We start from the raw sequence: 15,007 nt of genomic DNA, 5'->3' as shown, positions 1-15,007 counted from the left end.
CACACCCAGGGTCCTGAGCTGGATATCATCATTCTTCCCTTTCTTGGTGATTTTTCTCTCTCTCTCTCTCTCTCTCTCTCTCTCTCTCTCTCTCTCTCTCTCTCTCTCTCTCTCTCTCTCTCTCTCTCTCTCTCTCTCTGAGTAATTCAGAAATTTTTTTTTTTTGGCTGGTGCAGTATAAGCCTCGGGCTTCCTTGTACCATATGGCTAATAATAATAAATTCTTTGGAAAATTAAAAAAAAAAAAAAAAAAATAGACTGATCTGTGAAGTGAGGTGAGGCAATAAAGTTGCCAGACTGGCACTGTTATGTGGTGATGTTTCAGTTTGAAAATAAATGGATGTGGTATTTTACACTTCAAAGTTCCTCCAACAAATGATAGTACAGAGATTGTCCAGTAAGCTGACAAGTCACAAGAAACAACCAGTTTTATTAGTATGTCACAATTTTGTAGTGAAGCAACAAGTGAATATCAAATTTTGCTTTAAACTGAGAAAACCTGCAACAAACTTCTGAACAGTTAAAAACTGTTTGTGGTGCTGAAATATTAAGTCATACCAGTGTGTTTGAATGCTATAAGCAGTTCAAAGGTGGACCTGAGGATATTCACGATGGCCCAAGAACTGGGTATCTGTCAACTTCTTGAAATATGGACAGAGTTGCAAAAGTTCAGAAAATTGTGGCAAGAGGTCATTCTTTGATCCTCACAATGACTGCTGATGAGATAGATATGAATAATGAATTTTAGTAAATAAAATTGATGAATTTGAAGTGCTGATCAAGACATCAAAGGCAGATATTGTTAGGATATCAGAGACATGGTGTCACACAGATACAAGCAGTGCAGAATTGGAATTTGGCGGGGTACAATGTGTACAGAAAGAACAGATAGGGGAGGAGGGGTTATGCTGTTAGTTAAGAAACACAGAATCTAAGGAAGTGCATCCAGTTGACACCATGGGTGGACAATGAAATGTTGAGGCTGTTTGGTATGACAAACACTGGGAAAGGGAAAATGAGATTAGGAATATGTTATAGGCCTAATGATCTGATGAGTACAATGAACAGTTGTGCAGAGAAATAGTGGGCCAGTAAATCAGTGTCTTATGGGGGATTTTAATTTCCCAGAGATTGACTGGAATTTGTGGGTTGGTCACTCTTAAGCTAGCAAGACTTTTGTGGATTTATTGGAGGATTGTTTTATATAGCAACATGTTTGAGGGGCAAACAACCAGAGGGAGTAATACCCTTGATCAGATTATCAGTGATTATTCATGCATTAAGAATTTGCAGATAAAGGAGCCACTAGGTGACATTGATCACAGTGTACTGATATGGGATTTACTTAAAGATGTAACTACCATCAAAGGTAAAGTGAAGGATTTTTGTTTTCGTAAAGGTGACTACAATGGTTTGAGTTTTTAAATTCTATACAGTGGAATCAACTGATGTTACCAATGGTGAATTTTAAATAGGAAGCCTTCAGGGACTCAATCTTGAAGGCTACTAGGCTTTTCATACCAACTAAAAAAATACTGTTCAAGGTTCAGGCCTAAATATAATTTAATCCATTATAATCCATTTAGGATGTCGAATGAATTGAGGCTTGTGCAGAGAAGAAAAATGCATGGGATGCATATAAATTATCAGGCAACACACAAGCCTATGGCAGATATAAGCTAGTCTGCAATCAAGTTACAAAGGAGGTTAGGCAGGCGAGGAGAGCTGCGTCCTTTGCCAAAGATTACGAGAAATCTTTGGCAAAGGACGCAAAGAAAAACAGCAAATAGTTTATTTATGTAAACTCTAGAAGGAAGGGTATGAATCAGATTGGTCCACTTGACATACATGGTTTGACTATTGATGATCTGCTCAAGTAGCTGACAAACTGAATGAGTATTTTGCATTTACATTCACACATGAGGAGTTAATCAAGGAGGGTAATGCCAGAAGTTTATTAAACTTTTAACAGGGAGCTAAGTGATTTTGTAATAATAGAGCAATGTTGAGGAGAAATTGTTGAAGTGAAGTTAAACATAAAGGTACCTGGGGCAGATGGAATTTTTTAGTTATAATCAAGGAGATAGCCATAATTATGAGATCATCCTTAAATTCAGGGGAGGTCCCCATGTACTGGAGATGTGCAAATGTATCCCCAATTCACAAAGGGGGTTCAAAGTGACACAAATAATTATAGACCTGTTAGTTTAACTTCTGTTCCGGGGAAAATAATGGAGTTGCTGGTTAAAGACGTGATACAGGATCACCTAGACAAGACAGCAGTAATAGCTCAGACACAGCATGGGTTTGTTAAGGGGAAGTCTTGTCTGACCAATTTTATTGGATACTACAAAGGAATTGGATGCAAAAAATAATTTTGATATGGCATTAAGGGCAAGTTACTGCAATGGATAAAGGGATGGTTGAGTGGGAGAAGGTGGAAAGTGGTAATAAATGGACACTGCTCTACATGTACTAATGTTATTAGTGGAGTCCCTCTGGGTTCAATGCCGAGCCCATTGTTGTTTTGTGTATTTATCGATGGAGGTATATCAGACTTCATGTCCAAGTTTGCAAATGATACAAAGGTTGACAGGGTTGTAAATGACAGAGATAGCATGCTACTAAAACAGGATCTGGAAAAGTTAGGCAGATGGGCTGAGAAGTAGCAAATGAAGTTTAACATTAACAAATGCAAAGTACTTTGTATGGGTAGCAGTAACCCAAAAGAAATGTAACGTGTGGTACTACACTCAGGGAGGTGGAGAATGAAATAGACCTGGTGATAATTGTGCAGTCAGATATGAAGTTCTCTGAGCACTGCAGATGGGCTGCCAGAGCAGGTCACGGAGTTTTGTCAATGAGATATAGGAATTTTGCCAAAAGAGATAGGGAAGTAATTATCCCTTTGTATATAAGACAGTGGTCAAGCCACACCTTGAGTACTGTAGACACGTCTGGAGGCCTCATTTTAGAAAGGATGTTGAGTTGCTAGAACAAGTATAAAGAAGGGCAACAAGGTTGGTGAGAGGAACAAATGGGTGTGCTTACAAAGAAAGGATTAAGTCCTGCAAGTTGCAGCATCTGGAGACTAGGCACCTGTGAGGTGATCTGATCGAGGTGTATAAGGCTTTGAATGGTTTGAGCAGGTTCAATGCTGATGGGATACTTCTGCTTGCTCAGATTAAGAACCTGAAGGGGTATAGATTCAAATAGAGGAAAGACAGTTGTAGAATAATGTGTGGAAGTTTGCCTTTAGCCAGTGGGTAGTTGATTGCTGGAACAGACTTCCATCTGATATTGTTGAAGTTGATAGCTTAAATAAATTTAAGGCTGAATTATACAAACATTTGGAGTGACTGGATGGGTGGAATGGGAAGGTTTTTTTTTTTTTTTGCTGAAGCAGTATAAGCTTGCTTTCTTGCATCATATGCCTCAACTAATGCTAATAAGGAGATGATTTGGCAAATTCTGAATGAAGATTTAGGCAAAATGAAGACCTGTGGAAAATTTGTGGGGCACAGCCTCAATGATGAGCAGAAGAAACGAAGGCTATCGGCATGCAAAGACTTCATCCATTCTTGCCAAGAGAATCCTAATTTCTTTGACTGTATTGTTACTGGAGATGAGTGTTGCATGTTTCAGTACAACCTAGATGTGAAGTGCCAGAGCATGCAGTGGAAATCATTACCAAGACTTATCTGTAGACCACAGCACTGACCCCCCCCCCAGGTACAAATTTACAAGGAATTTGTAGTGTGTGTGTGTGGGGGGGGGGGGTCAGTGCTGTGGTCTACAGATAAGTGCTTCAAAGACTATTGAAGCATATTTCCTGTGTGAGGCCCAATTTCAAGAGGAAGGTAGCTGGTTCTTGTTGCATGAAATGAACCAGCCCATTCTGCTGTGAAGATGGCATTGTTATAGATCAGTGGTTTTCAACTGTGGTGCCACAGCACCTTAGGGTGCCACAACATTCCAGGGGTGCCATGTAATTTGGGTTTAAGTTACTTAAACTCTTTTTTTTAAATTTATGTTTACTTAGTACCTCTATATAAAGAATAAAATTATTATATACTATATATATAATTTGTATTATGAAATGTAATTTTTATAACTATATTATTGTAATAACTATCATATAACATATATTTTTTAATATTAGATATATACAAGTATATGCGCGCGCACACACACACACACACACACACACACACACACACACACACACACACACACACACACACACACACACACACAGAGAATCGGATCTAACAGGCAGAAAATTGAGTAGGGGTGCAGCAAAATAAAATAAATTACTTTGGGGGGGTGCCATTATTAAAAAAAAAGGTTGAAACTCACTGTTATAGATCAAACATCCACCCCTATGCTCCCCCATTTAGCACCAGTGGTCTTCTTTTTGGATGCTTTGCTGACTCTTTTTGGCATGCATAATAAGTACATTGTGTTATGGTGATTACTTTGAATAAAAATCAAATCATTTTGTGTTCTTTTTATTGCAACAGTCCAGGAACCTTTATTGCCACACCTTGTATTATTTTGATCACTTTTATGGCTGTAAAAACCATTGTAAGCACATGAAATTTTAAACTCATGCATGTTTGTTTCTGTTTATTATATGTACAAATACTTTTAAAAAATTAAAGAAATGTATATACCTAATTAGATACAATTCTAATCTTTAATTTCATATTTTTTCAAAATTTTATTTCTCATTTGACGTGCTTCATTGTGAGGAAACATAGAACACGTGATAACTACTTATCACGCTTCCCGTAGAGTAGCATCCATCTCGAATGAATATTGTGTTGCATTTCTTCATCTTTACTACATGAAAACAATAATGATTTTTCAAAAACAACTTATGAATGAAAAGGCAATTAATATTGAATGTTAAACAAACACAGAATTGAAAATTTTATACAAATGCCAGTTCCTATGGTAGTTTCATGCAAATGGAAAAGGTACTACAAATGATGGTGGTGCTCACATATAATTACTCTGGAAACTGTAAGAAAAAATTCTGGCACCATTACAGTGAAAGTTTGACTACATTTAGGAAGCTAGAAATAATTTCAAATTTGTAATCATTAAAATGTAACATGGAAGTGTTATATTTGAAAAGTGCTTATCAGGTGCCATGCCACCATTGCCAAGTTTAAAAAAAAAAAAAAAAAAAAAAAACCCAAATTGGCTTTTCTGTAAGTGATTCATTTGAAATCCTGTGTTCACTGTAGGGAATTGAAGATTTGTGATAGTTTGTTTTAGCACACACATTAGTTTCATGTTAAAGGTGTTTTTTTTTTTTTCTTTCTTTTTATTGTAGTAACATTGCAGGATTTTATTTTGTTTGTACTGGTTTATCTGTGGACTGCTGATTCCTCAAATACCCTGGCTGAAGGAATTTCTGAACATTCACATAAGCTGACTTGAAAATTTCAGCCCCAAAGTCCTGAACAGTTGCTGACACTCTTTTCTACCAGTGCTTAGCATAAACAGCGTGCATCAAAAGAGCTTTTAGGTCTGTGAGAAACTGAATATCATTATGAAAAATACATCCATATAAAGCTACATACGATTTTTTTTTTAAAACAAAATTGGATTGATCACACAGCAGTTTTTTTTTTTTTTTTTTTTTAGAAGAATGATTCCAATAATTATACTAATAATTTATCTTGATTATGATTTATTGTATCATAACCAAACCTGCAAGCAAGTATGTAGCCATATGTAGTAAACAAGTTATTTTATAAACAGTTATTAGAGTCCTGCTTACCTCACACCAGAATAAATTTGTCACATATAGTTGGTGGTGAGCTGTGAATATCTTAACAATGGGCTTGCACTTTTGCCGGCTTTTTGATGTGAAACATCCTTCGGGGGTACTTACCAAGTAAATCTGATCGGTCATGGAAGTGACGTCATCCACTGCATCTGCCAGAGTTGTTTCCCATGCTCAGACCACTAGTCTGTGTGGAGCACTCACTAGTAGTATGATTAGAGCACGTGACTCATTTTTCGTGACTAGTACAATATATCGAGTTCTAACCTTTTGGAATTTTTGAATAGTATGACGTCACAATCATATTTCCTGCAGTTACTACCGCAGTAAGGATGATTGCAAGTATTTGTCATATGACTGCAACAATACAAAGATTTGTTAACAATTTCTTATTTCATCTCGCATTTTCGCATACGCAGCTGTTTGGGGCACCCAACATACATTCCATTGTTAGGTGCAGAGACATTTAATACGTTACAGTAGCAAGTATATGTGTCTTACTTTAGTTATCATAAATCCATCGTACATTGTGTTTCAGAAATTATGGAAATATGTGAATGATCAATAAAATATTTACAATACAAAAGCTCTTATTTCGTAATTAATATACACAAATCAAAATATCTAAAAGAAATGTGAAGGATGTTTCACATAAAACCATCTACAGTGCATGCTTGGCAGACAACTTTTTTATTCTTTTTTTTTTTTTCACAACTAGGGAAATATAATGGATACATTTTTTCATGATAAAATTAATATTGCAAATAAAAAATAACATGAAAATATTTCTCATCACAAATAACAAATTATCACAAAACATTCTAGAATATAAAAACAAATATTACATAAAAAACAAACTGTTCTAGAAAAGGTACACAAAAATTGCAGATTACATGAAAAATATTATTACACAAATATTCAAGAAAAATTTATTCTAAAAATTTCCATATGCAATTTACTTCTTTATTATTAATATTTGTTTTCGATCTTCTTCTTTGCTCAACAGCTGAGCTATTATTATGCAGGAATGATTTGACATAACGATCCAGATCAAATTGAAGCAGTGGTTTTCCATTTAGATGTATGGTCATCATAATCTGCAACGTGTTTAATTGTCAACATTATTCATTCATTTATTCACACAATATTATTCATTACGCTGAAAGCTTGCTCAGCTTCAGCACTGCTAATCGCAATGGTTTCATTGATATTTCTGGCTTTCTTAATTTAAAAGGAAATTTCAGTCGATTTTAAAGATAAACTGTCTTTGACAATAACTCTAAATTTAATCATCAATTTCATATTTTATAAGAAAACAAATTTCTTATTCAGTTTTCACCGTCTTGCCACCGAGACGAAAGTTCTTTCATATTCCACGATTTCCAGTAGGATATGTTTAAAATTTCTTTCAGTGGTATCATTATTTTCTTTATTTAATTTAAAATCACTCTATTGCATTAATAACTTATCCTTTAAGGATTAAAACAATGCATTTAATAAATAGTCACGAGGTAATTTTACTGTTACTTTAGATTCCTTCAAATTCTTTCCACTTCAACATGCTCTCAATTTTAGCTTCATAATTTCCTTCAGAATTTTTCAAATTAGCAATAGCATTGATAGTTCGAATAATTAATTTATCTGCTTTTACCATAGTGAATCTGTGAAAGCTCCTGAAAGGTAAGACAGCTCCTGCAGGATGTCAATCATTAGTGCTAAATAGTTAAGAAATTCCAGATTTAAAAGTAGATTTAATAATCCCGAATATTTAACTTCTGATTCAAAATATTTGCACAATGCAGGATAATTCCCTTAACCCGCAATTACCATCCGCAAACTACAAGCTGCTCATCGTAGCCCAAACAGATGACCGATTTTTGTTTCCATATAAAGTTCTTTAGCAATCATCTTTAATTCGCGCTGGGTTTTTAGAGATTGGTGATATAATAGTTTTTTTTTTTTTTTTTTTATATTGCTCCTATGCCATTATATTTTAGAACATTTTCTACACAGTGAAAGCCTCGACAAAATTTCGAAATCTGCCAACATCTTCATAAAGTTAATATAATATCTTAGTTGCCTCAATTCTCCCCCCCTCTACGTTGCTACTGTCACTGGTTCTTTGAATATTATGTAAAATGTTGGAATCACACAGATGTTCAGCTACTGTGACCATGTAAACATACAGGAGAAATTTACTGGAAGGTGTGAATCGCCCACTTCTCCGAAAAACATACGCCCATTTGTCAGAGCAAACGGGAACCACAACACAGCTTGACCAGAGGCTATTATCCATGTCAGGGAATCTATTTAATCCTCTGACTGGCTGTGAAAAGCATATTGACTAGCGTGACTTCTCGGTGACTGCATAGGTTTTACAGACTCCACTAACATTGTGAAACAGTTATCGCTTTCGCCCTTAATTCACACTTTCTAATTACCTAAAGGCCACAGGTGCGAATAATATGTAAAGTTCTCTCTCCTAATCCGTTTGTTACAGGAAAATTTTCTTCATTCAACGGAAACTGCTGTATTTTAAATATAATTGCCAAGAGGAATTTAAAAAAAAAATTTGATATAAAGAAGTTGGTTAAACAGAGGTCTCACTTTAATTAAATCAAAAATGGAGCAATTTTAAAATACACAACTGATAGATTGCGCCATTAAAATACTGGGTATGGGGCCCTGCTTGCCCCCACTGTAGTTTCAGCTCTGTATACTCAATAATTGTATCCAGGATTTCATTTGTAAAATAAACGATTGTCTCAACAATGGGCTTGCAAATTTTCAAAAAAATTAACAATGGGCTCTTGCGAGCCCACTATAGTTCACCACTGCATATAGTCTAATATTTCCTTACTATAAAGTTATTTATAGTTATAATTGTGGATCAAGTTTGTCAACACACTTTATCCACAATTTTTTTTCTCTCTTTTTCCTGAAGTTCGTAGGTTATTCAAATCACTGTGGAGCCCAAACATCCTCTTGTTTGGAGGTATTTGAATAGGAAGATCAGATGCTAGTAACATAGTTTGAAGGGAGATTTTTTGCATCAACATATTGAAGTTTCTTTTGGGTGGGATGAGTAGATTCACTTACATGTTGATCATGATCCAGGTACTTGTTCCTTAAATCTTGAATTTGGTGTATTATTATACACCACATGATCAGGAGGGAGTAGCTGTACAATATGATAAAGTTCTCCGAACAGCTAGACAGGCTGCTGGGACAGCTCACGGGGTTCTTTGTCAGTAGAGACAAAGATATAACAGCTATAGTGGATATAGGTGTTCAGTAAATATAGTGGACATATTCTGTTATGTGAAGCATTGGTTTGGCCTTACTGCAGTATTGCATACAGCCTGGAATATCCAATCTTAGGAAAGATGTGGACCTGTTAAAGAGGATACATAGTTCAATGACAAGATTGGTTAAGGACATGTAGGGGGAATTCTTATCGAGAGAGTGATTTGAGAGCTGGAATTAGATGTTTTGAAAAAAGGTACCTGTAGGGTGACCTAATCAGGGTGTTTAAGACCTTAAAGGGTTGACTAAACTAAATGTTATGGGCATTTTTAATGGGCAGAAAATAATTCTTCAGTTGGAATGATTGAGAGTGCAATAGTTCATGCATTGGAGTGGACTGTGGTTCAAGGCTTGTGCAACTGCTAAATATGGTTAACAATTGTATTCATTATCAAAATGATTAATTGTAAATTCTTCTGAACTAATGGCCGTGTCAGAGTATAAACAGAACATTTAAACTCCCACATACTTTTGTATAGGTGCCTCCATAGCCAGGTGGGCAGGAGCAGCAGTGAATAGTACATACTTCTTGATTAGATCGGGGTTCGAGCCCATGCCCACCAAATACGGAGGATGTGGAAAGGTCAAGGAATGACTACTGCTTATATCCCCGGAACAATATGGCCCTAGTTGCTAATGCTCCTAAAAACCAAATAACAAAACAACATACTTTTGTATAGGTTGGAGTTTACTTAAATTTGAGGGATTGGACTAAAACTTGAAATAAATAGGTACATGGAGTGAGAAAAGGTGATACTTAATCCCCCCCCCCCATGATACACAAGCCTTTTCCTTTTGTCATAAAACATTATCTAACCCATTTTAAATATCAACAGCTGAAAAACGTGTCACATATTTGGCATTGGACAAAGTAACTTTCTAATGCTTCCTGTACCTCAAGGGTGAATGTGGCTGATTTGCATTAGGTCAAGTGACTCTCTGTATAATCTCTTTAAATATTTCCTCATATTCTTTCAACACCATATTAGCATTAGTAGAGGCATATGATGCAAGAAAGCAAGCGTATGCAGCATCAGCCAAACAAAAAAAAAAAAACAAACCACTCCCATTTCACCCCTCCGTTCGTTCGAAATACCTGTCCAGCTTTAAATTTATTTAGGCTATTAACTTCCGCAACAAGGGATGGAAGCGTTCCACCAACTAGCTGGCTAAAGGCATATTTTTGCACATATATCCTACATCTGTCTTTACTCAATTTGAATTTATGCCCTCTCAGGTGATCATTCTGAGCAAGAGGAAGAATCTCATCAGCATTGAGCATGCTCCAATCATTCAAGGCTTTATACACCTCTATCAGATCACCTTGCCGGTGCCTAATCTCCAAAACTTAAGCCTTTCTTCGTAAGAGCAACCCTTTGTTCCAATCACCAATCTTGTTGCCCTTCTCTGTACTCGTTCCAGCAGCTCTACATCCTTCTTGAAATGAGGCCTCCAGACTTGTATACAGTACTCAAGGTATGGCATGACCATTGCTTTATACAAGGTAATAATCACCTCCTTATCCCTGCTAGAAAAATTCCTGTGTATATCATTGACAAGAGAGCATGAGCTACTCTTGCAGCCTGTCTGCACTGCTCAGAAAGCTTCATATCTGCCTGCACAATTACCCCCAGGTCCTTTTCATTCTCTACCACTGTCAGTGTAGTACAGTCTGTCCTCGTATAGCACGATAGTTGCGTTCCTAGAAACCCTCATGCAATGCAAAATCGTGCAATATAAACAACAGGCCCTATGGGAAAAGTAGGGTTAGGTGCCGACCACCCAAGATTGAACACGCATTTGGAACCAAAACATTACCAAACACAATAAATAATCGGGTAATTTTAATCGTTATAAAATACTTATGTATTTTATAACGATTAAAATACGTAATTAAAAATAATATTATATTATAATAAAGTATTTTTAATACTAAAAAGTATTTTTTACGGATAAAATACGTATTTTATTCGTAAAAAATTTATTATATTAAATAAAATAGTCGTAATAAATTACTTACGTATTTTATAATACGTAAGTATAAATTATAATACGTAAGTCGTAATAAAATATTGCTAATGCTTTTGCTTCTATCGTAAGCAAACTTGTTTTTTGTTTGATTTTCTATCCAAACAGATGACAGCCGTTCCATCTCTTCCAATTCTTTGTGTCTTAATCTAATGGATTTTAATTACACTTTGAGGTGTTCCCGCTATGAAAGTTGTTTTTATTTTCTCTGCATTCTTTGTAATTCTCCGCGTTGCCTCATTTAGGTCTGTAGCACGTGCAATATCACATGGCCTTTCATTTTGCTCAAAGCGTTTCACAATTTCATATTTTTTCTCTATCGACAGAAGCGGACTGGCCATAAGTTTAAAATAAGTTTAAGGCTCAGCTGGACAGGTATTTTGAACGAACAGAGGGGTGAAGTGGAAGTGGGGTTTTTTTTTTTTTTTTTTTTTTTTTGGCTGATGCTGCATAAGCTTGCTTTCTTGCATCAAATGCCTCTGCTAATGCTAATGCTAAGCCTTACGGGGGAAACCACGGTGGGCCGGAGGCCAGTGTGATTTTGGCCATAAACCGTAGTACGAGGCCACTACAAATTTTTGACCCAGTCCGCCTCTGTTTATCGATATTGCTTCTTTTTTTTTCTCTCTGAATCTGCAGTGTCTTAGCCAGGCCGCTTCCTTTTCACACCTTTTAAGTATTTTACTAATTTTTAGGGAATAAAGCGCAATTACAAAACTCGGAGGCACGCTTAATACACAGAAACAAAGCTGCGCACGTGTAGCAACTGAATAAACAACACCGTAAAGGCCGAGATACACTATTAACACCTCACATTTTACTAAAGCACATTTCTGGGGGTTACTACCATAAAACAATAAAAACAATTTCCAGTTGCGTTTCTGCTAGTGGAATCTGTTATAAATTGGTAGTAAACTCCATCTAATTGCATTTGCGATTATTTGTATCGATAGCTGGAATTGTGTTGGTTTTTACGTTATTATGGTGAAATGTGTTTCCCCTTCACTGATATAAAACACATAAATACATTTTCAGAATCTTCTTCGTTCCTATCGTGTTGCATTCAGTTGGGGTGATTCTGCATTCGACTGCCATTTCTTGTAAACACAAAGGCGAATCGTGTATAAGCGAATTCGGTTCGTGTTATATAAGATAACGTTCCCCTATTTATAAATCGTGTATGATCGAATTCGTGTAATGCAAACACGTGTTATACGAGGACCGACTGTACCACATAGTTGATACGTTGCTCTGGGGTTACTGTTTCCCATATGTAGTACTTTACATTTGTCAATGTTAAACTTCAATTGCCACCTCTCAGCCCATCCTTTCCAGATCCTGTTGCAGCAGTATACTGTCAGTAGTGTCCTTAACAACCCTGCCAACATTTGTATTGTCTGCAAACTTGGACATTAAGCTTGATATACCATCATCAATATCATTTATAAATACAGAAAACAATGGACCTAAGACTGAACCCTGAGGGACTCCACTAATAACATTAGTCCACAATGAGCAGTGCCCATTAATTACCACTCACTGTCTTCTCCCCCTCAACCATCCCCTTATCCATAGCAACAATTTGCCTCCAATGCCACACTGCTCCAATTTGTGCAGCAGTCTTCCATGTGCAACAGTATTAAAAGCGTTTTTAAGATTCAAATATATAATATCAAGTTATTCCTTGCGTCATAGTATCCAATTAAGTTGGTCAGGCAAGACTTTCCTTTAACGAAAACCATGCTGTCTCTGAGCTATAACTGAAGTCTTGTCTAGATGATCCTGCAGTGCTTCTTTAACCAGTGCCTCCATTAATTTTCCTGAAATAGAAGCTAAACTCACAAGTCTATAATTACTTGTGTCAGCCTTTGATCCTCCTTTGTGAATTGGGATCACATTTGCACAATTCTAGTCTATGGATACCTCCCCTGAGTCCAAAGAAGCTCTCATAATTATGGCTAAGGGTTTGCTTACTTCCTTTTCTGCCTCCTTTAAATAACTGGATAGATCCCATCCACCCGGGCACCTTTTTTATGTTTATCCTCAACAATTTCCTCTTAGTTATTACAAAATCATCTAGCTCACTGCCAGAGTTTACTTCACTTCTGACATTCCCCTTCCTGAATAACTCCTCGTGTGTGAATGTAGATGCAAAATACTTGTTTAGTTTGTTAGCCACCTGAGCAGGATCACCAACAGTTGAACCATCAATATCCAATGGACCAATATGATTGATCCCTTTCCTTCTAGAGTTTACATAGGTAAAGAACTCTTTTCTGTTTTTCTTTTCATCCTTTGCCAAAGATTTCTCATAATCTGCCTTTGCCTGCCTAATCTCCTTTGTCATTTGGTTGCAGACCAGCTTATATCTATCATAGGCTTCCATGTAACCCATTAATGTATATGTATCCCTTGCATTTTTCTTCTCTGCCATATGTCTCATTAGTTCATCTGACATCCATTTAGGCCTAAACCTTGAACAATATTTCTTAGTTGGTATATAAAGCCTAGTAGCTTCCAAGATATTCTTTGAATGCTTCCCATTTTCAATTTGCTGTTGGTAACATCAGTTGGTCCCACTATATAGAATTTAAATACTATCTCAGACCATCGTAGTCGTCTTTATGAAAGCAAAAACGCTTCTCTTTACCCCTGATGGTAGTTACCTTTTTGAGTAAATACCACTTCAGAACACTGATCACTACAACGTAGTGGTTCCTTTATCTGCAGATTCTTAATGCATGAAGAATCACTACTGATAATCAGCTCAAGAGTATTACTTGCTCTAGTTGCCTCCTGAACATGCTGATGTAGAAAACAATCATCCAATAAATCCACAAAAGCCTTGCTAGTGTGTGAGTGACCAACCCACAAATTCCAGTCAATATCTGGGAAATTAAAATCCCCCATTATAAGACTCTCTGATTTACTGGAACACTATTTCCCTGTATAGTTTCTTATTATACTCATCAGAGTCATTAGGCCTATAGCACACTCCTGCTCAATTTTGATCTCCCAATGCTTATGTCACACCAAACTGACTCGACACTGCACTGTCCAGCGATGTTGACTGGCTTCACTTCCTTGGATTTTGTGTTTCTTAACTAATAGCATAAACCCTCCTTCCTTCCTATCCTGTCTATCCTTTCTGTACACATTGTACCCCGCAAATTCCAGTTCTGCATTCCTTATATTTATGTGACACCATGTCTCTGATATCCCAACACTATCTGACTTTGATGTTTTGAGCAAAACCTCAAATTGATCAAATTTATTTACCAAACTCCCAGCATTGGTGTACACACAAGTATACATGCACCTCTTCCTATTCTTAGCTACCCTAACACAACCCATGTGTTTACTTGTATCGCAATGACTCCCAGCAGTCTCTGAAATACCCTGCATGTTGTTTTTCAGGCTGCTGCTCATTCGAATAGAAGCAGTGCAAGAATCCCTTTCACCTCTGTCAGTTGCTACTGTTAATCTATTAGTCCTTGTATCCACATAAGCTAGCAGTTTTCCGACCCACATAACACTGCCTCGATAGCATCAGCAAATATTCTTGTACCCTTTCTACTTAAGTGTATCCCACCACTGTAGAAGCAGTCTCTCCTGTTAACAAATATAAATGAACAGTGACTGTTCCTGATGCTTTTAAAATTTTTTTTTTTTTTTTTTTATCTTTTGGAATTTAAAAAATGTGTTTATTTGTGAACATTAGTTTTGCTTTAATGCAGTTCATTTCATATATTTTAACCATTATCATTCAATGGGCATGTTCCTACCATACTTACTTATGCATATACCATAAATGTAAGGCTCTATAATTGGATTTCTATGAGCCAGGCAGGTAGGAAAGACTAATTTTTCATG

General features: G+C 36.4%; 1 protein-coding gene across 2 annotated transcripts in view; it reads left to right on the top strand.

The window, feature by feature from the left end:
- The window catches only part of LOC150084538 (trypsin-1-like), a 119,867-nt gene that overhangs the window by 88,136 nt on the left and 16,724 nt on the right, over positions 1-15,007 (top strand). The gene's annotated exons all lie outside the window — the stretch shown is intronic.

This window comes from Mastigoproctus giganteus, chromosome 6, assembly GCF_048544385.1.
Source record: "Mastigoproctus giganteus isolate SK-2022 chromosome 6, ASM4854438v1, whole genome shotgun sequence".
Classification (NCBI taxonomy): Eukaryota; Metazoa; Arthropoda; class Arachnida; order Uropygi; family Thelyphonidae; genus Mastigoproctus; species Mastigoproctus giganteus.
The sequence above is the reverse complement of the archived record's forward strand: the minus strand, read 5'-3'. Positions and strand labels throughout refer to the sequence as shown.